We start from the raw sequence: 22138 nt of genomic DNA, 5'->3' as shown, positions 1-22138 counted from the left end.
TCTCTACCGATTTTTCAACCTCCCCATATCCCTATCACTCTCTCTATCTCTCCATTTTCCTATTCTCTCATACCTCACTTTTCCTTTTCCCATCTCTCTCTTTGTCACCCCATCCTTATCCCTCCTCTATATCCCTATGTCTCCCACTTTCTATGTGGTCCCTTTGGTCAGTAAATGTCCTAGGGACATACACGAAGGAGATTTGGGAGGTAGAAGGAGAGGTTGTAAGTATGAAGAGGGAGATGAGGAAGAAAAATATTATATGAATGGTGCAGGAAAGAAATAAGGATTAGAGGCTCTATTTTCACTATAATTAGTAAACCCTATTTAATGAGATGGTAGAGTACCTTTCATATCAATGAGGTTGAGGGTTCATTAACACATAGATAGGTATTGAGAGACACCCATCCAATGAAGTAAAAGTATGGTATCTAGGAAAATGAGGTTAGGGGAAGATTCAAAAAGAGGGTAAGACCTATTATATTAGGAAACAATCAAAACCATGATGTAATAAGTCAAGGCTCTAGGTTTTCCCTAGGCTCACTAATGGTATTTTACATCATAAGGACCTTATTTGTGACCTTACAGTGCCAGCTAAATGAGGGATTCATGGGGGGCTAAGTTACTTCTATTTATTAATTAAATGAATTAGAGACTAGCTAGACAAAAACCTTATTTCTCTTGTTGAATGGAGGGTCATGGTTTAGTAGAGGGCCCTTGTACATCCTAATTTTGGCATATTGTTCTATGAAACTGCTTTTAGGTTTAGGAGGTTCATTAATTTGGTCATTTTCAATAATTTATTGTTTGATTTTTTCCCACTCTTTGTAATTTTGTGCCTCATTGGTGCTACTTGCACCACATATCATTAATTAAGTAGATGCATTAGGTTTCTCCTTTACTTCAATATGGAGGATGGTTGAAGTCACAATTTTGGGTAGGTGTGCTTTTTTCATGCCATCATCTATTGAATTTTGGTTGTAGGCTAGGAATTTATGTTGTTTGGGTTTGTTTTTTCATATATAAACTTACATGTAGTGATTCTAAATGTAGAGTAGAAGGTTGATGGTTTATTCTAGTGATTTGAGGTCTTCAAGAAACACTTTGGTCTTATCTTCTTGGTTTAACCCTGTGTGTAAATATCATAAATATTATATTTATAGATATAATACATGTAGTTGAGTAGATACTTACACTATTAACATATAATTGTTGAAAATTATTCCCTTTCTTCATGCTTGATCCCATGAGGGAAAACATACCACAACAATTCCACCTAGGCATGTCAAAATTATGGACGCAGTATTGGTCTATGAATAGGTGGACACTATAGAACAACCCTTCATGGAGACATTGAAACCATTTAATTGCATTAATAAACAAAGAATGTGGGAAGAGATTATCTAAGATGACATTATTTCCAATGAACTCAAACTAATCCATGTTTAGATGGAGACATGTTTTTGTAATCTAGGTGGTGGGGAGGGGGGGGGTGTCCGAGGGGGGATATTTCCTAACAATTTGATAAAATTACAATAATTTTTGTTATGTGCTTCTTTTCTACCTATATGAGGGTTTTCCCTAGAGTATCCTTGGGTCATGTTGTTATTGAGAGGGTGCATCACATTTCCATTATCCATACACGGTTCAGGGGAGGGTTTGAAGTTGAATAAAGAAAGGATAATTTTACACTCATGCCTGAGTTCCATCGCCTTGAAACCTAACATTTATGGATGGAATAATTTTGGAATAAATACCTACAATACAGTTGAGGGAAATAAGTTTGACGAGGTGCCATGGTTGGAAGGATACTTTTCTAAGGGATTATGAAATTATTGGCCTTTACTTAATAAGAAAGTTGAACTACTATCGTTATGAAAATTTGGCCCGCATGTGGGGTATTTGTTATGTGAACACTTGTTTGGGCTAGGTTGCTAATGAGAGGACCAATTAAGGATGCTTAGATTTCCTTGGAAAACATTTAAATAGTTTTGGGGTTGACAATAATTCACTAGTATGCCTACTTGGCTTATGTGGGTTGGAATTTGTGATAAGGTGAATTGTACATCAATAAAAAAATATTAATGTTTATGGTATTTGAGGACAAGGAAATTAAAAGGGGATGCATACATGACTAGGATGAATAATGGTTTGTAGTGGGAGAGGTCGTTTGGGATATGGGGTTTTTTCCTTCTATAGAAAGGTCCCAAGAGAAATGAAAGATATCATCTCCTAAAAGAATGGCATTCTTAGGTGCAGAACAAGAACATTGTCCTTGATTATATGCATGAGGGTACTACTCAACTTCTTCCTCTATAGGGAGATGGGGATCACCTTGGTAGAATGTTCTACAATTACATAAGAAATAACATTTTCAATGCGTGACACCTTCATATAAGTTAGGTTTAGCATTATGAGTGCATGTTAAATGGAAACACTAGGAAAGGGCACCATGAGAAGCCACACAACTAGTGATGTTAATGGTGTTAACCTAGATGAATTCCATCATGGAAATATAGAGGGTCAAGAAGAAGGTTATCTTAAAGAGTATCTTGGAATAGAGTGAGATAGGGAGAAGGAGGGTGTTACTTCTCTCAACAAATCAATACATAATACCCACTATGGTGGGAGTATTGGTTGAAATAGAAAGAGAAAAAGGAGTATTTTCTAATGAGATGGAATTTTTGTTAAAATATCCCCATTGAAGCCACTGAAATGTAGATAATGAGTAAATTATTTCTACCACAAGTAGTGTGAGGGAGGGTATGGATGATCAACACACCCACATACAAAAAACTAAAAGAATGAGGAAAGTTGAGATGCTATTTGTTTTTGGATCCAAGTAGAAAATCACTTTAGGGTATAATAAAATAAGGTTAAAATATGAGCGAAAACCACTATATCAAATTAGGAATTTAAGATATATGTAATGAAAACCTCTAGTTATATGTGACTTTGTTGATTTAATTCGGATTTAGATTAATTTTTCTAGGGGAAAGCGATTTTATTAATTAAGATCACAATATCATGTCAATGATAACCTATGACTATATTTGAATTAAGTAATTCAATTAGGATTTATATTAGGTTTTACTAACAAATTAGAAAAGTAAATGAAATCAACTAACTAGGGTTAATTACCTAGTATTCCCATTAGCGGACTAGAAACCCTAATGATTGGGAAGGAAAGAGAAGAAGGAACAAAACTTACTTCGAATTCACCAAAATAAATCATCACACTATTTGGGATAGTGGAGAGTTATGAAAATATTCCAAGAGTGATCTACATCCTATAATGAACTACACACTAAAAAATAAATAATAAAATAGGAAAATAACTTGGTTTTGTTAGAGGAGATAATACCCTCTCCCCCCCCCCACTCTCTCTCTCTCTCTCTCTCTCTCTCTCTCTCTCTCTCTATATATATATATATATATATATATATATATATATATATACTATTTTGAAGATAAATAACAAAACATGCAAATACATAGAGGAACAAAATATTTACTATATTAAAGATAAGTAACAAAATATGCAACTACATATAGAGGATGGCATCTCCCTTTCCCTCACTATAATAGAACCTCTATTGAAGTTATAAGGTTGAAACTTTCAAGGTATGAGTAGAACTATGAAAGTGATGATGCTCTATGATGAACTAATTAAATCGACAAGAGTAGAACTAAGCTACCAAAATACATGCCCATAGTGATGCATAACTACAATAGAGATGATGTGAAATTAGTCTTATAAGCTTGAGAGAGATGGAAGAAGATCAATAGTTAACCTTACTGTATACTTGAAAATTTAATTTTTCAAGGAAAAGAGAGGTTCAAGAATCAAATAGTTGAAGAGACACTCCAAAGGGGAATAGAAGAGTATAGTTATGTGAAAGGTGTAAGAGAGTAGATTAGTTGTTAGAGTCCCCATTTCATGTGGAATTGCTATATCACACCCTTGTACCATGGGTTTTTCATGGTGATATCATGGGTTTTGAGGCCCAAAATGAATCTTTATTACGTGACTTCTAGATTGACAATCATAGTACTTTAAGCAAATGCATGGTCTGGATAACACCAAAAGATTGATAATATTAGGGCTTTGACAGAAATTGACTACTTAAATAGAAATTCCTAGATTGGTTTAGCAGGTTGCAGACCCAAATTAAGGTAGACTATGTGTAATGGAACCAAGTTGGGGTTTTGTATAACTAGATTTATAATGCTAGAAAATGTCACAAATGGTTGCTATGAGGTGTCAAAACAATCCAAACTGGAAACCACGCCTAAGACTAAAAGGTAATAAAGACCTAAAAAATTCATGCAAGTCCTAGACATCCTGGTGAGGTCCCATGCCTACGTTGGGGTGAAAGAGATTGTAGAAATGTGATCTAGCATATTAACATAGTAATTGAAAGACATTATAGTATCAATAGATGAACTTTGTATGAAGGTGACACATAAATGAATTACACAAAAAAACATTTTGCATATTTAAATATTCGAATACAATTTTTAAGTGTTACACATTTACATGGAACTGACATATTTCCAATATTAAAATTATAAATAAATTATATATATATAATTAATTAATTTGTTATGAAAATTTAATATATATATATATATATATATATATATATATATATATTTGGAATTTATCGCGCAAATTTACTATGTAATCATAATGGCAAATAGATAAAGAAAACTCTATCATAATTTTTTGTTAGGATAGATATGATATTTATAAATATCTAAAATAATAAATTTCCTTAACATCACACATATAATTTATATTTAACTTTATTGTTATATTTTTTAATATATAATATTATAATATTTTTTTGAAAAATAAGTTTTAGAATTTGATTCGGAGAGAATTTAACTTAAAATTTTATATTTAATATGGTTTTTTAATAGTTAAAAATGCGAACTGAAATGAATTTATACTTTTCAAATTTTATGAATATATATATATATATATATATATATATATATATATATATATATTAAACATCCAAAATCTAAAAAAAAAAAGAAAAAAAAGAAAAAAAAGAACTTTTGATTAAAAAAAATACTCAACATTAAAATATAAATGATACTAAAATAACACAAAAATAACACAAAGTGAGGTTATACAAATTATATAGTTTGGTGAGTTCAATAAATATTAGAGGAACATAAAAAAATTGCTGTCGAGTTTATGTAAACTTAACTTTAACTTTAACCTTCTACCCAACACATACACAAACTATTTAATACATATAATATAACTAAATAACATGAAACAGCATTGGATACATATAATACAACTAAATGACAAAATCAGACCGAAGGGATATGACGTCATTGCTGAGAGTTGGTGAACATCTGTAAAAGCAACTCATGAAAATTTGAGAAATAAACGATATACGTATAAAGACAACCACCATAAATTACTGGCAAAGTTTTGTCTTCCCTTAGTGTCGTTTTATACATGAATTGAATGTATGTTTGTTTATGTTTAGTGTGTTTGAAATCGCTCTCAAAATAGATCAATGGTAATCCATCCTCCATGGCTAATTTGGGCATTTGGTTCAAGGAGACATTGAAACCATTTAATGACATCACCGAATAGAGAATGTGGAAAGAGATTAACCAACATGACATTATTTCCCATGAACTCAAAGCAATCCACGTAGAAAGCCTTCAAATGGTAGTTGGGATTTCTCCTATGGTGCCTTTAACTTTGGGTGATTTGGATAGATTTAGATGGACCTATGTTTTTGTAATCTACGGGAAAATATTTCCTAACAATATGATAAAATTACATATTTAATGTTATAGGTTATTTTTATACCTATATGAAGTGTTTTTTTTTCCTAGAGTATTCTTGAAGATGGGGCATATTGTTATTAAGATGGCACATCACACTACTATTCCCATACATGGTTGAGGGTAGGGTTTGAAATTGAATAACATGGTTGAGGGGAGGGTTTGCAATTGAATAAAGAAATGTTGTTTTTGATAATTAATCATGATTTTCACTCCCTTGAAAAATAATATTTATGGATAGAATAATTTTGGAATAAATACTTATCATACAATCGAGGGAAATAAGTTTGATGAGATGGCATGGTTGGGAAGGATACTTTTCCAAGGAATTATGAAGTTATTGGATTGTACGCTTATTTTTATGGTTCAGGGAAATTTACAATATATGTCTTTCCTTTGGGGATTGTTAGGTTGTGTGTTTGTTGTGGAATCTACATTGGAATATGTACTTACTAAGTAAGTCGTCTTATCATTGTTATGAAAAATTCGCCCATATTAAAGATTCTTAGATTTCTTTGGCCAACATTTAAATAGTTTTGGGGTTAACACTAATGAACTTGTATACCTACATGGTATATGTGGGTTGGAAATTGTGACAAGGTGCATTATATTTCCATCACAAAATGTTAATGCTTATAGTATTTGAGGACAAGGAAATGACATGGGGATGCATACAACACTAGGATGAATATGGTTTGTTGTGGGAGAGGTCATTTGGGATATGGGGGTGTTGATTTTATTTAGAAATGGCCCTAGAGCAAGGAAAGATAGACTTTCCTAAGAGAATGAGGTTCTCAGGTGGAGACCTAGAATATTCTCCTTGATTAGAGGCATGAGGGGACTACCCAACTTCTTCCTCTATAGGGAGATGTGGATCACCATGGTAGAACACGCCTCAATTCCATAATAAATAACGTTGCAAATGGGTAAGACCTTCATATAAGTTAGGATTAGCATTATGAATGCATGCTAAATGGAAAGGCTAGGAAAGGGCCCCATGAGAAGCCACATCAATAGTCATGTTAATGTTGTTAACCTAGATGAATTCCATCATTGAATTATAAAGGCTAAAGAAGAAGGTTATCTTAAAGAGTAGATTGGAATAGAGTGATATAGGGAGAAGGATGGTTTTACTTCTCTCAAAAAATAAATACATCATACCCACTCTGGTGGGAGTAGCGTTGAAAATGAAGGGGAAAGGGAGCATTTTCTAATGTGTGGGAAGGGGTGTAAAAAGCTCCCCAATGAAGCCACCAAAATATAGATAATGAGTATATTTTTTCTACCACAAGTAGTGTGAGGGGTAGTGGGGAGGGGGTGATGGAGGACCACCACACCCCCACAAGCACAATTAAAAGATGTAAGGAGGATAGTGGAGATGCTATTTGTTTTTGGAGAAAAGGAGAGAATCACTTTAGGGTATAGAAAATAAGTTGAAAATAAGAGTGAAATCCACTATATTAATTCAGACTTTAAGATATTTGTAACGAAAACCTCTAGTTATATGTGACTTGGGTGATTTAATTGGGATTTAGAATATATTTTCTAGCGGAAAAGTGAATCTATTAATCAAGATCATAATATCATGTTAATAAAAACCTATGACTATATGTGACTTAGGTAATTCAATTAGGATTTAGATTAGGTTTTATTAACAAATTAACAAAGTAAATTAGATCAACAAGCTAGGGTTAATTACCTCGTAATTCCATTAGTGAGATAGAAACCCTAATGCTTGGGAAGGAAAGAGGAGAAGGAACAAAACTTACTTGAAATTCTCATCATACTCGTTCAGATATTGGAGAATCATGACAATCCTCCAAGAGTGATCCACATCCTAGAATGACCTACACTCTCAAAGATAAATACATGCAAACCATAGACTTGGTTTTGTTAAAGGATATAATATTGCCTCTCTCTCTCTCTCTCGCTATATATATATATAGGCACACACACATAGCCAATAAACAATAGATATATTATTTTAAATATAAATCATAAAACATGCAAATACATAGAGGGGATGATGTATCACTTTGGCTAGTTGTGACAGAGCCTCTCTTGAACTTTTAGAGATGAAACTTTCAAGGTATGAGTAGAACTATGTAAGCAATGATGCTCTATGATGAACTAATTAAACCTAAAAGATTGGAACTAAGCTAGCCAAAGAATATCCTATAGAGATGTATAGAGGCAGTAGAGATGACGTGCAACTAGTCTTATAGGCCTGAGAGAGGTGGAAGGAGATCGACAACTAACGTTATTGTATACTTGTAAATTAGTTTTTTCAAACACGAGAAGTTCAAGAATCAAATAATTGTAGAGACACCCCAAAAAGGAATAGAAAGATATGGTTATGTGAAAGGTGTAAGAGAGTCTAGATTAATTGTTAGAGTGCCCAATTCATAAAGAACTATTATATCACACCTTTGTACCATGAGTACAAAGGTTTTCAATGGTGGTATCATGGGTTTTAAAGCACTAAATGTATATTTATTACATGATTTGCAAATTGAGAATCATAGTATTTCAAATCCATGGTATGGTATAGATAAGACCAAAAAATTGATAAAATTAAGGTTTTGACACAAATTTACTCTTTAAATAGAAAGTCCTAAATTAATTTACCGTGTTGTAAACCTGCTAAATAATAACATAACAATAACATGAATCTAGATATATATAATACAACTAAATAACATGAGGCGTCATTGGCTACATATAATACAACTAAATGTCAAAATGAGACCGGAGGGATATGATGTCATTGCTGAGAGTTGACGGACACCTGTAAAAACTCAGCTGATCTGAAAAGTTGAGAAATAAACGATATACATATAAGGACAACCACCCTAAATTTTTTAGAGTTCTGTCTTCCCTTCGTGTCGTTTTGTACATGAATTGGATGCGTAGATATGTTCGTGTCTTTCCATATATTTTAAGTATAAGTTTAAAAACTTTTAGGTTAATATAAAATTAATATAAAATTAGTTTTTAATAAATATAGAAAAATATTTTAAATAAAAAATATTTTTTTATTATATTAATTATTATTATCAATGTAAATTAACGTTATTTAATTATAACTTGATAGTTATAATCCAAATTAAAAAAAATTAGAAATTTAATCACTAATTTTTTTTATTAAAAAGAATTATTAAAGATACTTATACAATTTTTTTTACGATATCATGCAAAGCGATGACAGTTAAACAATTAAATTTCAAGTTTTACACATTTTGATTTATACATAGGTGTTTTATTACTTGGAATTGACATATTTTCAATATTAAATCAAAATTTAAAAAAAAAATAGAAATTTAATCACTAATTTTTTAATTAAAAAGAAGAATTAAAGACATTGATACAATTTTTTGGACATCATGCAAAACAAGGACACTTAAACAATTAAATTTCAAGTTTTACCCATTTTGATTTATACAAAGGTGTTTTATTACTTGGAATTGACATATTTTTCATATTAAGATTATAAAAATAAATTACAATTATATCGTTTATTAGTGTTTGTTTTTTATTTTTGTTCAATAAAAAAATAGTTTAAATTTATCATACAAATTTAGTGTATAATCATAATTATAAGGAGAGGCATGTTTATTTTAGAATAGGGGTTTCAAAAATTTAATTTAATTATCAATAAGTTGCACAACTATATAAATTAAATTAGTAAATACAGATAGACAATCTATAATAAGAATCAAAATAACTACTAATTTTATTAAATAATACATCTATTGTTAAATTAAAAAAAATCATAAAACTTATTAAATATAGTTTCTCTATCATTATTATTATTAAATAATAATAGAAATATTTTATATATATATATAATATTTCTATTATATATATATATATATATATATATATAATAATAATAATAATAGAAATATATATATATATATAAATCATGAAACATCATATTTTAGATGGAAGGTTTTTAATTTGTAAATAGGTTTTATTACAATACTATGAGCTAATGTTATGGCTTATCAATACCACATGCCTAAAAAACAGAGTCACTTCATATAATGTTACTATTAATACTATTAAATATTCTAAAAATATTCCTCATTAAAATATAAATGGAGCTGACGTTAAACCATTTATATGGTGAATTCAATACTCAAAGAGGCCTATAAGAAAGTGCTATCCAATACATGTAGACTTGAAATTCTGCACAATAGATAAACTATTTAAGTATTGTTTAAACACTTCAGGAAATGAATTTGGATACATAATACAACTAAATAACATGAGCGAACACTGGATACATATAATACAACTAAATAACATTAGACAAAATGAGAAAGGAGGGATATCAAATCAGGGGTAAGAGTTGATGGATATTTGTAAAATGTCAACTCATCTGAAATCTTGAGAAATAAACCATCATAAATTACTTGCATAATTTTTTCTTACCCTAATGTCGTTTTGTACATGAGGTGGATGCATGTTTTATGTTTACTTTGCTCGAAATGGCACTTCAATCCACTTGGAACAAGATCAATGGTAAGCCGATCTCCATGGCTGAGTCGACATGATGCTTTTCAGGATTTTTCTAGATGACAGTGAATAATGAGCTCATCATATATTATTACTGTTTTCATTGCATAGTTTGGTAATGAGGACTACCATTTTCGGTGATGTTAGTTAACGGTTATGTAGGAAGAAGATTGCGGATGAAAATAGTGAAGAAGTTGTGTTGCATACGATCAAATCACTGCATGAGAAGCTGCGAAATAAATAGGAATTCATAAAGAATGAGCTAAAGAAATGCAACAATTTTAATCATCAAAATGGCAAAGGTGGGAAAGGGCACTATGAGAAGCCACAAAACTAGTCATGTTTATATGTTTATGGTGTTAATCTAGAAGTCTATCATGGAAATATAGAGGCTCAAGAAGTGTATCTTAAAGAGTAATTTGGATTAGAGTGAGACATGGAGGAGCATTTTAGCTTTTTCAACAAAGAATTTCATAATGCCTATTATAGTGGGAGAAATAGTTGAGAATGGAAAACAAATAGTCCTAGTAATGAGAAGGAAAGATATCAAAAGTTCCTTAGTGGAACCACTAAAATGTAGATAATGGGTAGACTTTTTCTATCACAAGTAGTTTGAGAGTAAGGATGGAGGACCAACGCATCCAATTACACATGACGAAAGCAAGGAAGGAGAAGAGTGAAGATGTTATTTGTTTTAGGAGCCAAGTAAATAATCCCTTGAGGGGAGGGTAAAATAAGGTAAAAATAAGAGTCAAATCCTCTATATTAATTAGGATCTTAAGATATTTGTAATGAAAACCTCTAGCTATATGTGATTTGGGTGACTTAATTAGGACTTAGATTAGGTTTTCCTAGTGAAAATAATAAATTTATCAGGACAATAATATAGTTTTAATGGTAACCAATGACTATATGTGACTTAGGCAATTCAATTAAGATATAGATTAGGTTTTATTAACAAATTAACAAAGTAAAATAAACCAACTAACTAAGATTACTTACTTGGTAATTTCATTAGTGAGCTAAAAGCCCTAATGCTTGGGAAGGAAAGAGAAGGAACAAAACTTACATGGTACTCTTTAATATACTGGAGAGTCATGATAGTCTTGGCAGAGTGATCCACACATTCAAAGATAAATAATAAATAATGCAAATATATAGACTTGGTTTTGTTAGAGGAGATAATACCCCTCTCTCTCTACACACACACATTTAAAGATAAATAATAAAACATGGAAAATAGGTGGGTATAGTTCATTAGAGGGGATGACCTCTCACCTTCCCTAGCTATGATAGAAGCTTTGTAGAATTTTTAGGGTAGAAACTTTCAAGGCATGAGTAAAACTATGTAAGTAATGATTCCCTATAATGAACCACTTAAACCTACAATATTAGAACTAAGCTAGCTAAAGAAGTCCCTATAGAGATGCATAGAGAGATTAAAGATGGCATGTTACTAGTCTTATGGGCTTGAGAGAGGTGGATTGAGGTCAGTAACTAACTCAATTGTATACTTGTAAATTGGTTTTTTCAAAGACAAGAGGTTCAAGAATCAAATAGTAGAAGAGATACTCCAAGGAGGTATGGAAGGGTATAGATATGTGAAAGATGTAAGAGAGCATATTAGTTGTTAGACTACCCAATTCACATGAATAATTATATCACACCATTATACAATTTTGCATAATGGTATCATGGGGTTTGAGTCCCAAAACGAATCATTGTTACATGATTTGCAAATTTACAATGACAGTTTTTTAAGCATATGCATGTTATAGATAGCGCCAAAAAATTGATAAGGTTAGGAATTTGACCCACACTAACTCTTTAAATAGAAAATATCAAATTCATTTAACAAATTATACAAACTACACAATAAACCCAAATTAAAACTTTGCCCAACTAAATTTATAAAATTAAAAAATATTCAAAATAAATGCTCTGAAGTATCAAAACTAATCATACTAACAATACAAACCTAAAATATTCATCAAAATCCTAGACATTCTAGTAATGTCCCCGCTCCTAACCTAAAATATTCATGAAAATCTTAGACATTTTAGTAAAGTCCCCGCTTCTATATCTAACCTAGAGTAATAAAAAGAGAATATGGAAATATAATCCATCCTATGTCTAAGCTAGAATAATAAAAAGAGAATATGGAAATATAATCCATCCTATTGTTGGGGGGAAAAGTATCTAATGCAGAATGTCTCTATCCCACTCTGAAGGTGATAGTACTTCAGCAACAACTGAATGCAAAGCTATTCAAAGTTTCTTCTTTATGAGATGAGAAAAGGAAGAAAAGGATGATCTACTAACCGTTATCTTGCGCTAATAGTCGATCCAGTCTTCACTCCTTGCTGCTTGCTCCTAGCTCCTTGCCCTTTTCACCGGCCCAGCTACACACAGATCCTGTAAAAGCACAAGAAGAGGAAACTACAAGAAGCATACATCCATAATCGATTATAGGATTAGCATAAATCAATTATACAAGCATTTATTCATCATAAAGACACATGCATATAGAAGAACCTCAAATACTTTATTGATAATAGAAGTAAAGTTCTGAGAGAGTTACAACTACAATGGGCCCAATCCAGCAACACCTCCCAGCTGAAAGAAATCTCCTCTTCACCTCCTTCAAGCAAAACACCCAATAGCTCTATACACAAACCAACAGTACTTCCTTACTTGCACAAAATTCCAGCCTCCTTAGACCTCATGAGAGAGCTCTATATATAGGAGATTTGGAGAAAGGATGAGTCATCTTGAGACTGGCCTGAAGCTGACTTGTGTCCTCTCCCACTTTAGTTAATCTTCAGTTCTTGAGTCCACTTGGAGAATCTTGCTTCCACTTGGAGATCAAGACCCTCTTACTCATCATAGGGCGAATTCCTTGAACCAAGTGTCAGTTTGGAAGCTTCCTGGGCAGTTGACACCTTGCAGAATGACTGTGCCACTTGGCCAATCTCGCCCAGCACAGGTAGCCTTCATTAGTTTTGACCTTCAACGCAGGTACAAGGAGGAGCAGTTGACATTCAGCGTAGATGCTCAGTGGAGCAGCTGACATGATCTAGAAATAGCCTGTTTTTGAGTGTTTTTGGGTGGAGAACTGATTCTCAGTGCTGTGGTTTGCAGACCTTGTTCCTCTAAGGGTAAGAACAACATGTTTAGGGACTTTGGATCCCTCAGATTATTGACATTTCATGCTCCATGCTGTTAGGCACAAAAATGTCTATAACACCTATGTTAGTAATTGAGAGGCATTATATTATCAATCCATGGGTTATGTATGAAAGTCGCACATAAGTAAATTGCTACTTATATAAATATTGAAGTACAAGTTTCAACCGCAACAGATTTCTATTCCTACATTGGTTCCTTATTACTTGGAATTCACATATTTCCATATTAAAATCGTATGGAATTGACATATTTCCCATCAATTTGAATTCGCACATCTTATAATTCGAAGTTACTACCAGATTTCATTGCAACAACGCCGGAGCAGTTTAAGATACTTCTGCTATTAATTCCGTTCTGGAGCATTCGATTTACAAAAACCTGAGATTTGTCGTGGGGATGAGAGGGGCAGATAACGGGATTTGTATTGTAGATTTGGGGTTTGTCCAATAGGGGATGAATACTCTTCCCGCAGTGGACACCATCGTCAGAGCAGTGGAATTGGAATTAAGTTTCAGTGGTTCTTGGATCTGCCAGAGTTCCAGGTATACTTTGCTTCGGATGTTGCCTCCATTCAAAGGTGCAGATCGAATGGCAGCAGCAGAGCGCGCTGAAGATAAGCCTGCGGCCATCGTCGGGATCACAATACGGACGCCTTTTCGTCACGGCAATCCCTCCAACAGTGTATATCACTCACTCGCCAGAGACTCTTGGAGGAGCGGCAGAAATGGAGGGATTACCCTGGGAAAAAGCGTCCGTATTGCTTGGTGCCCAGCAGCTCTGAAAATTGTTGTTGGAGAAGAACAGATGCGGCTGGAAGATCAAAACAGGCATGTAAATTGCATCACAAAGATGGTATTATTCTTTATGCTTTTTGTCCTAAAATATAAAGCCCAAGTTAGGGTTCATTAGTTTTTCTTGTTGGACAATGTCAAGAGAACAAGCGCTGCTTGGAACGTTGCAAGGCTACCATTAGGAAGATTGCTGAGCAAGTCCAAGCAGAGACAGAGCGACAGAGCGATGGTGTGAAGTGCAAGAGTTATTACTTACATAGCCAAATTTATATATATTCACACATACATATCCAATAAACAATAGATCTACTATTTTAAAGAAAAAAAATAAAACATGCAAGTACATAGAGGAGATGCTATCTCAATTTCTGTAGTTATGATAGAACCTTTGTTGAAGTTTTAGGGTTGAAATTTTGAAGGTGTTATTAGGTAAGCAATGATGTTTTATGATGAATTAAATAACCATATATGATTAGAAAAAAGTTAACCAAAGATGTGTCTATATAGATGTGTAGAGGCATTAGAGATGATTTGTAACTAGTTTTATAATTTTGAGAGATGTGGAACGATATTAACAATGAATCTTATTGTATACTTTTAAATTAGTTTTTTCAAAGATAAGAGAGGTTCAAGAAAATCAAATAATGGAATAGACACTCTATAGAGAAATAGAATGGTATAGTTATGTGAAAAGTGTAAGAAAGTAGATTAATTATTAGAGTGCCCATTTTATATGGAACTGTTATATCATATTCCACACATGGGTTTTACATGGTGGTATCATGGGTTTTGAGTCCCAAAATGAATCTTTATTACATGACTTGGATATTGAAAATCATAATATTTAAACATTCTAGAGAGGTCTCATGTCTAAGCTATGGTGAAAGAGATTGTAGAAATGTGATTTAACATCTTAACTTAGTAATTGAGAGGCATTATATTATCAATGGATGAGTTATGTGACACACAAATAAACTAGAGAAGAAACTTTTTGCATATCTAAATACAAAAGTACAAATTCTAAGTATTACACATTTACTTGAAATTAACATATCTTCAATATTAAAATTGTATAAATAAATTACAATAATATTATTTATCATTCTTTTATATATATATTTTCAATATTTTAAAGTTATTTTAAATTTATTATATAATTCTAATTATAAATATATAAGAAAACTCCACCATAAAACATTTAAAATACATATAATATTTATAAATATATAATATAATAAAATTCCCTTAACATCATTAATATAATTTAATTTATTTTTATTATAAGATTTATTAGTATATAATATTATGAGACTTTTTTTGATATATAGTTTTAGGACTTTGATTTCGATAAAGTTTTAGCTTAAATTTTGTTATCAGTAAAAGTGTGACCCAAAGTGACTTCGTACTTTTTACCTTTTAAATTTTATTTTAATAACTAAACTTATTTTTTAATAAAAATATTTTAATTAATCTTTATATAATATTTTTTTAATAAATTATTGGATAAATTTCATGAATAAAAATAAAAATAAAACCTATCTAACCAAACATCCACAATAACACGAAAACCTTCCAATAAAAAACTCAATTCATTGCTGACAGTTGGATGAATACCTGCAAAAACTCAACTCATCTGAAACGTTGAGAAATAACATGACGCAACATTGGATACGTATCATACAACTAAATTACAAAATGTGACAGGAAGGATATGAAGTCATTGCTGAGAGTTGACGGACACCTGTAAAAACTCGGCTCATCTGAAAAGTTGAGAAATAAACCTGTAAGGACCAACAGCCATAAATTACTTGCAGAGTTTTGTCTTCCCTTAGTGTCGTTTTGTACATGAATTGGATATATGCTTAATTACGATTCAGTGTGTTTGTAATGGCTCTTGAAAAGGATCACTAGGAAGCCAACCTCCAAGGGTAAGATGATATAATGTGTTTTGGGCATTTGGTTCATATTCATTTAAAGCATATTGAATGATGACTTCATCATATATTATCATTGTTTTCATTGCATGGCTTGGTAATGAGGCCGAGAGTTTTCTTGGTTATATATATATATATATATATATTATGATGATGATGATGATGATGACGCGATAATGACTTCTGTACCGTTTTATTTGTATGCTCAAGAAGAAAGGAGAGTTCTTTCAAATTAGAATAGTTTTGTTAATTTAAAAGGTGAAGATTTAGGTTAGTAGTATGACAAATATTTTGAAAATTAGATGTAATATCCTGGCATTTTAGGAATTGATAGATGCCTAATTTCATATGAGGATAATGAGAATTAATCCTTATCTTGGAAACATTCATCTTCTTCTTAAGGCTAGTATAAATAGAAAGATAATTTTATTTTTTGAAGATAGTCGTTGATCACCTTCTTACAATATCTTAGTTTCGTTGTTCCCTCTAGGTTTCCTTCACCCCACAATTCTTGAAGTGACAATTTTTATTACTATCTAGATTCTACAAGATGATCTCCTCTTTAATTTCCTAATGGTTGAGCTAAGGCTAGAATCAATTATAGGGAACCTCTTCGAATCCATGTTGTATAATTCATTTTATACATAAGATACTTAATCATATCCATTCTTTCAAAGGGGGAAAGACTCCCTTTAATTAGGAGGATAGGGTAAGGATTATTTCCTTTAATTTTGAGGTATAACTTATAAAATACTTTTGTATCTATTTAGTGTTTCTCCATGTCTGTTAAGATATACTACATCACTAAAACTTACATCCATATAAAATAACATGAGTGACAAGAATATCAAAGAGGATCCTTTTTTATCCCTAATCCAAAGATTTTCCAACTTATAACCATTTTCAAGATCATAGTAAGCATTCAAACCTCCATTTATCCTTTTCTCAATGCTATAAATTTAATTGAGCTTATGATGGATGTTGAGCTCTAGATATTTGTAAGGAACTTCATCCAAGGAGTTGTTGTCATAAACAAAAGCTTTCGGAAAAAATATTAGAGGATTACTTCCCAAGATCATAATCGCTTCTTGGAAAAGGAACAATATCATTGATATTAAGGAGAAGGGTTATGACCACAACAATCAACACGGGGCCAATACAACCTGCATCTTCTAAACACTCTTCTATCTCATTGATCTATATTCCCAAAAGGGTAGAAAATAAGAGAAACATCTATCATACTAGTACTAAGTTGTTAGACTGATAAGCATTGTTAGCTTCATGAACAATGATGAATGGTTACCATTATACAAATAAGTTAGTTCAAATAAGGGTAAAGGTTTAGCAAACAAGCCCATACATTTAGCATAGCTGGAACCAAGGACTCGTAATAACATAACAACAATGGTATATGTTATATTGATACAAGGTAAGATCAATATAGAGTTATTACGTTACTCGTAACCAAATCGTATTGATATCGCTACTAGTAGTAATGCCCTTTGATGCTGAGTAAGCTACTTATATCAGTCTAAAGCATAGTTAACTATATAACAAAGACATGATTACAGTAATCAAACTTATGGAGAAAGAGTACAACCAATATGTTGTGCTTAGAGATAGTGTGACCCATACATGCTAAGCTTAAGCAATGTGTTCGATATTGAGTCTGTACCTATGAGACGTGCTCATATTATCGTTGCTTTACATATGTATGGTGATTATACTAGTTGAATGTGTAAGCTTAGATAGAGTAGAAGGCTCCATATTCAAAAGTACTCATTAGATATGAAAGCAACACCCTATCTTTGATCAAGAGGTATGATTAGTATTAAATAAGTCATAGAAGTTGTAACCAATATTAGGGATAGTAACCAATAAGCATTGATGTTGTCGATTCATTACACTTAAGATCTGTGCAATTGCCTAATCCTTGCAGCTTAGATACCAGTTTCATTTATTTCTTGATAATACTATCTTGTCATATGAACTAAACATGCTTTCTTTGCCATAGCTTATCGATATTATAGATAGAACATGTAGTTATTAGTATTGAATATAATGTAAGCAATTCCCATAACTATCAAGCTCTTATGGGGTAAGGATCATGAAAGCTGCTTTTATTACATAAAACTTAGCTATATCACAATGATCATCGTTCTCTTCTTGGAAGATGTAAGCTGCTTAGATTACCATAATATTGATACTTGTCAACATAGCAGATCTAACTTGGAACCATGAATATCTGTAATTATGTCAAATACTATGGTTCTAATTATGTCAACAGGTTGTACACATCTAGCCAAGTGTTCAAGCTTGAAATCATTGCAATCATACTAATGAAGTAATCATATTGGAATAAGCTTGGTAATCTACATAACATACGTTATGACTAGATAAGCTTAATGGGTGCTAGTAATGGAACTGCTTACTACTTATGTGATATATAGAAACAAGGCACTCATATTAGCTATACTAGTAAGATATGGCAATCATACTACTTATCCATATTGGCTATGTTCAATGGATTCACCTTAATATGTGAGTTATAGTTATTGCTGTAATTGAATAAAGATTTTATAGTAATGATCATGTAACCATTACGTGCTACGTATTACTACAAAAATATGTAAGCTAACTATGAACCTTGTTCTTACTTTTGTTGCCTAGTTAATCAATATGATATGTGAATTAAGACCATTGTTATGCTTGTTCTCTATATGGAGCACCTTGTTCATCCTTGATTCCATATAGCCTTGCCATATGACATTAGTATGATACTAGTACTCATATAGGAATTAATGGCATATATGGTTGTCATAAACCCATTGTATGTATTGGAATATGATGTTATAGATACCACGTGTATGGGCTTATAAGGAATAAGTACAATATATGCATAAACAATGACCTAACTACTCTTATCTAATCTACCATTGTCTAGGAGCAGATTGATATTTATGTATGAGATATGATATTGAATAAAGGGAATCAAATAGGATGCTTCTAAGACAATGGGAATCATAGACAAATCATTAGACTGACATGGATAGGGTATGCTAATAATAATCATGGGAATAGAACTATAACTAATACAGACATGACTTACTAATGAGACTAAGCAGAGAACAAGTGTGATATAAGGGATACTAATATCATATCAAAGCTTATGGTAATAGTACTATCTCATCTATGTATAAGAGTCAATATGTAGAAACTATTCACTCAGTTTGAACCAACCACATTGCTCCTAAGCTTGGAAATAGCATTCTCATAGAGACTTGTCATAGAAACACTAGGAACTATCATCTCTTATAGCCTCTTCCATATTTTTGTTTTAGGAAGGGTGCCAAATTCTTTTTCAAAGTCCACAAAAAATGGAAGAGAACAATTTTATTATTGTGACATTCCTTTGCAGGTATTGTAAAAGTGACAAGATGGTATATAGTTGAATAATATATCCTAAGCCTAAATTGTCCTTTAGCTCTTTCATCATGGATTTCAAGCGAAAGGCTAATATTCCTTTCCAAAAAAGAGTGTAGAAATTGAATCAAATGTGGTGAATCATAATGGTATTATAATTAGAGGGAGTTCTTATATTACTACTCTTAAACATAGGCACAATAAGGCTCTACCTGTAATGATTAGATAAGTTGTTCCTCCATACCAAATTATAGAGTTTGTGTACGTGCAAGATGAGAATACGTTTCCCATATTAAAAATTTCAGCTTGGTAGCCTTTAATATCATTAGATTTATGATTAGTGATTGTAGAAATTATGGTTTGTCTGTGCAACTAATCATGAAGTTTTAATCAAAACCACAAGACATAAACCTACTCTACTACTCTACAGAAGTTAATTCACAATTTAGAATAGAAATTTCATACATGCAATAAGAAATAACACACATGCATAAAATATTTTTCGTGGGGAAAGTAATCTACTAAAAACCCGAGTGTCTCCTTACATTAATATGATGAATAGAGGTGTAATAAAATTTATTTACTCAACTAAGGATAACCTGCAAGTCAATAAGCTATCTCTCTACTCACTCAGAAGCTCTGACCAAGACTTAGTCAATTTCTACCTCTGCTTGAGCCCCTATTTTGTTACATGTTTCCTTGAGAAATTAGGCCCCTATTATTTAGGAATTTCTCCAAAATGGATTGCGCAATTCCCAAGGTAGATCACCAGACTGCATGCAACTGTTCTACGCTCGATCCTAGTATACAAATGGTGTTATACTACCTTGGAATCTCCACCACAACTAGGGAACTCGAATTCTCTACATGCACTAACTATTCTGGGTTGATTGATCAATTAATTGGATTATCATTGAATTTGATTGCAGTCCAACTTCTCAACTGAACTTCAACTAGCTCCTCCAATAGTTGGAACTAGTTTAATTGAAAACAACTTGAGGTAATTGGCTTTCATTGCTACAAATTAGAAGTCACTTACGCTTAACTGAACTCTAACTCCAACTAGAATTTACTGAGTAAAATGGGTGACATAAGCCATGTCACACAAGTTAACTCCATCGAAGTTGTTTGTTGATGAGAAATTCAAATTTTGTCATTTTAATCAAAGAAAAATCAAATTCAAAATTTCTTGTAGATTTTTTCAATAGTGATTTGTTGAACCCCAAAATTATTTTTTTCCACAAAAAATATATCATCCTCTATAGGTGCATTCAAAATGGTGTCCATGGCGTTAGGGGATTCATAGATGTATTTAAAGTAAATTTTCTAGTTCTTCAAGAGAATGAAATGATTTCGTTTATACTTATGAATAAAAATTTTCCTCCAAACATTTATAGGGTGTGACTTACAGAGATGTAGTAAATTCTCTTTCTTTCTAGTTATATACTATTTTTTCTTTCTTTTAAGAACAACTTTGCACATATTTATCTTATCAAGTTTTAATTTTTTGAGAGAAGCATCCTTAATCACTTTTATAGAAATTTTACAATCACTATCATACGAATGGTTGGCTATTTTATTTATTACACTGAGAGGCCTATTCTACAACGTAGTATGATGTAAGAACCCAAACTGCAAATTTTTCAATAGATATAGCACAATTTTAGTGTTCTGATTAGAGTAAACCTTCAATGTCTCCTTGAATATCTTCCTCCTTCCCTTCTCCACCTGGGGGAAAATTTGTTGTCCATCCTCTTTGGTTTTCAGACATGGATGCATTGGTGGACTCCTATTTATACTTGGTTTCTCATACTCTTCATGGATGGACCCAGTTCTACAAGATTCTACCACATCATTAGGAAGAATAACCTCCTACCTTTCCTCGTCCATTTTGTCAAGATGACTGATTATGATCGACTTGTCCTGCAAGTTTCTTTGTTTCTCACCATATGTACTTAACTACTCGGATTCTTGATATGAATCCTCATGGTTTGAAGGAATATCCTTTTGGTTTATCCTTGTTGCCCCCTTCCTTTCACCTAGGCATGAACGGTAAGTTCCCAAGATCTTTTGCAAATAAAGCATAGTCCTCTCCTTCTTAGTTCATTCTTGCTACATGTTTTATTTTCTTTGTTCTTTCTTCCTCTTTCAATCCTCTTTAGCTCCTTCGTAGTAAACACTCTTCCGAGCAAATTTATGTTTTTCATGACCAAATTCTCAACTAGATCATAGGTAGTTGGCAATATAATTAATTCCTTCCTCCAAATGGTAAACAATTTGGATCATAGTATCTTGTAAATGTCATCATCTCCTTCGAAAAACAAGGACATAATCTTCTACATGATTATTTTGATATTGCCTCGATGAGTTGATGTAATGTTGGTGTAAAAGTTTTGGAACACCTGAAAGATCAAGTCATCACATTCCATATTCAACATGAATGTGCCAAAGCTAAACTAT

This window comes from Pinus tabuliformis, chromosome 9 (assembly GCF_031772625.1).
Source record: "Pinus tabuliformis cultivar Carrire ecotype Pingquan chromosome 9, CPIR1, whole genome shotgun sequence".
Taxonomy (NCBI): domain Eukaryota; kingdom Viridiplantae; phylum Streptophyta; class Pinopsida; order Pinales; family Pinaceae; genus Pinus; species Pinus tabuliformis.
The sequence above is the reverse complement of the archived record's forward strand: the minus strand, read 5'-3'. Positions refer to the sequence as shown.